Here is a 3,973-nt window from a genome sequence, read left to right as displayed (position 1 = left end):
GAGAAAATACGGATGCAGCGTCTCATAATAGAGTTGCAACAGGCAGGGTTGATATGCGTATTAATCGGATATTGAAAAAGATTGAATAGGGGAGAGATCAAAAGAGCCGGGGACCGGATCAAAGCGACTGAGAATACAAGGAACAGGTGTGGTAAAGCTAGATGACATAGGCTGCTGGCTGGAAAGGAGTGATAGGGAGGTGGTCAGCCACGGGATCAGATGCGAGAGAACACATATAATTGCTCACAGGGCGCGACCTAACGATAGGGGTAATGGTTCCCAAGCCAGGTTAATCTTGGACTGGGGTGCCAGGGGAAACATAAATTTGTGGGGAGAAAGGTTACAGGGCGGGGGGGAGACTAGAAGAATACTAAACGGATGGGTAAGGGATGGGTCATGACAGTAGCATAGAGAAACGTTATACTGTAATTATGATAACGGGAACACGAATAAGAAAAATGGAGGAATGAAAAATGGACTTTAAGAAAATACAGGGAAAGGTGGGGATAAAAAGGATATAGGGGGGGGGGGGAAAAAAAATGAATGAGAGGGGGAGGGGAAGTGAAACAAGCTGGAGAAGGGGAGCTAGCTGAGTTACAATGTAACTGGAAGGAGTAGGCGGGATATAAGAATGAAAATAAATGATAAAGTCACCGACAAGAGGATAAACCAGGAAGGTAGGGGGAAGAAAATAACAAACAAAGAAAAACGAAAAGAATAAGGGGTAAACAAAAAATGCAATGAGGAAGAGCGAAGGAGGATTGACAACGAAACAGGTGCGGGTGTCCTAACGGCGTGGAGAGAAAAAAATTCACACCATGGTGTATCCACGGCCTCACCACTTGCAATACACTAGTGCAGGATACAGAATATAGGTGACAAGACAAAACCAAGTCATGCCGGTGGGGAGGGCGCAGGAAACCTACAAACGGGCATCCTGAAGATGAGGATGAAAACAAAAGTGAGATGAAAGGATAGAAAAAGACTCGGAGGTAGCACTGAATGCGAAAAGATAAGGTCGCAAAAAGGTCTTGGGGAAAAAAAATATGGACCGTGATTGTATGAAATATGGTGGGGAGAAAACAATAATGAGAACTATTAGAAGGGGGTAAGGATGAAAGCAAGAGAGAGACACAGTGAAGAAACACTGTGGAGAAGATAGGGTGGGTGAGATGGAAGGTAAAGGGAAGATGCAGAAAGGGACTCACTAAAAAAACCAACAGTTTGATAAACGGGGGAAGTAAGTAAAAGAAGGGAGAAGAAATGATGGGTTGGAGTAAGGGAGGAGAAGGGGTGACGAGGTGGGCAGGAGGGTGAGGAAGTTGCAGGGGTGGAAGTTAATCAATGAACAGGATAGGTGACGCTTGGAAACAGGACGAAAAAAAAAAATACCGAGGAAGAGGGGCAGAGGGGGGAGGAGGAAGGGGAGGGATGAAAAAAAAAATAAAGATGGGGTGGAGAAGAGGGGTGGGGGGGCCAGTGGGTAGAGGATAAAGATCTGGTGCTCTGAGACTCAAAATAAGATTATCTGTTACTATCGTGGGAGACTAGGTGAGGAAGGGGGGGGGGAACTCTGGTGGGGAGTGGGGTTGGGGGGGGGGGTTCGGGGGGGAGGGTTACCACCAAGGAAATGACGTGGGTACTCTGGTATGGGGATTAGGGAGGTGAGGGGTAGGGGAGAAGACTCAAGAGGAAAGAGAAGTCCAAGGGTTGGGGAGCGCGGATAAAGGGGGGACTAAGAAGGGGAAAATGATCATGGACATAGAGCGGGGGCGGACGGTCAGTGGAAAATAAAGAGCAGGGGCGAACGTGGGTATGTGAAGAAATAAAAAATAGGACCGCACAGGCGGCGTCTAGGGGGGGAGAGTAACGGGTGGGACTTACGGGAGGTGTGAGTTCACGCAGGAGTCTAGCAGACGGGCAATCGGGGAGGGACTGTAGGACGAGGAAGCGCGAAAGAAACGAAACACGAAAACTCAGGAGTCGACGAAAAATGAAGCCAGGGACGACCAGAACTGGCGGACTCCAAGGAAGCGGAAGAGAAGTGGTAAAAACACACAAAGGGAGGAGACAAAAAGAAGAGACAGGGCAGAGGGAAAAAAAAAAAGAGAGAGGACAGAGAAAAGATCGAAAAGGAGAGGGGAAGAAGGGGAAGGGGTAGAGAAGAAGAGGAGATGGAGGAAGAGGAGAAAGGGAGTGGGCACAAGAGGAATGAAGAATAGAAGAAAGGGAGGAGAGAGGAAGAGACAGAGGAAAGAAAGAAGGGGAGAGAAGAGAGAGAGGAGAGAGAGAGGGAGAGTAGAGAAGAGATAGAGAAGAAGAGAAGGAAAGAGGGCAGACAAAAAGAGAGAGGGGAAGGAGAGAGAGAGAGGGGTTGGCGGACAGAAAGCGACAGAGAGAGAGAAAGAGAGGCGAAGGGGGGGAGGAAGAAGGGAGAAAGGGAAGAAGAGGAGAGAAAAGGAAGAGGGAAAAGAGAGAAAAAAAAGAAAGGGAGAGAAACGAGAGAAAGCCAGGAGGGGGAGAGAAGAGGACGGGGAACCCGAGACGAAAGGAGAGGGGGAAGGAGAGGAAAACGGAGAACGACGGGAGGGAACGGGGGGGGGGGGGTGGGCAAAGGGAAAGGCAAAGAGAAGGGATCAAGGGGGGGAAAGGGGGAACGGAAGAGGAGAAAAGGGCAAGGACCAGGACAAGAAAGGAACTCCTGCACACGACAACTGAGGAAAAAGATGACTACCAGCACCGTCATCGAAGGAACCCGTTACCCAGCAGATACAAGCACACAAAACAATTACTCACAAGATGCGAAAATCCGACAAGCCACACAACATAGACGTGCCCATCCACACGACTTTTGTCAGAGAATTAATAAAGAGTCGAACTGACCCACAGCGCCCTTCCATTGTTTCTTACCAGTGGACTGAAGAACTGGGGACGCCGGAACGTAGATGCTAACACTAAAGTCAAAGATGCAGCCAAGCAAAAACATGCTACTAGCAACCAACTACCACGTGATTACTATTAGACCGGCCTGCATTAGCCCATATCCGCGCACCTATCCGTTCCCCAGGTACCGGCGAAGTACTGGAAAGCGGGGATAGTACGCCTCGGTGCGTGATTTCCCGACGCGGGTAGTGGCAGGCACCGTATCGTTCCTCAACATGGCTAGGTGGAACAGGCGCAATAAAGTGCGATGTCACGGCTCATGGAGTAAAAAACAGATAAAAATCGACAAACGTCGCTCATGAACGAGGAGTGGGTGTGTGTAATAGTCCACGGGGGACAATAACAAAGGGTAAAACAAACGCTGGAGTGGTCGCATCCACACACAGCCGATAGATCGTTACAAATCAAGAACCAAATAAAAAGGGGGCATCCGCCTAGGGTGTAGCCAAGAGAAGAGAATAAGAAGAACGAAATGAAACAAGTGAAAAGGAAGTGGGCCGCATTAACACAGTATAATGCTGTAAACACGGTGAGTGCGGCGGAATGATTGCGCCGGGAGGAAATGACATGGAGGGAAGCACACAAGCGCCGCAAAAGAAGGAGAGATAAGCACAAAGAGGTAGAGGACGACATAAGGAAACACAAAAGTAGGGGATCCGTTTTCGGAGGGATCTGCGGGCAGATACGCACGGGATGGATAGATAAAGGGAGAATCCACAGGGGGGGTGAAAAGAAAGGCATCGGAGAGGGACAAGGCAGAGGCGGGCTGAAGACAGAGTGCTTGACGGAGACCGTGACAGGCAGCGGAGGCAGGAACACACTGTAGAGCAGGGTGGGCAAGACAAGCTTAAAAGACGAGGCCGGTTGGAGAATGTAACGGAATAAGGTCTGTCAGCGTTTTTGAGCATTTTAATCGTAAGAACTAGAAAAAACAGAAGGCACATCATGGGACAAATACAAGACCGGATGGGGTTTCGGGCGCCACGGAGTAACTCATGCGGAATAACACAGGAGTCTGGAAGAGGGTAAG

The sequence above is a fragment of the Leucoraja erinacea genome, chromosome 7 (assembly GCF_028641065.1).
Source record: "Leucoraja erinacea ecotype New England chromosome 7, Leri_hhj_1, whole genome shotgun sequence".
Lineage (NCBI taxonomy): Eukaryota > Metazoa > Chordata > Chondrichthyes > Rajiformes > Rajidae > Leucoraja > Leucoraja erinaceus.
This window is presented reverse-complemented; position numbering follows the sequence as displayed.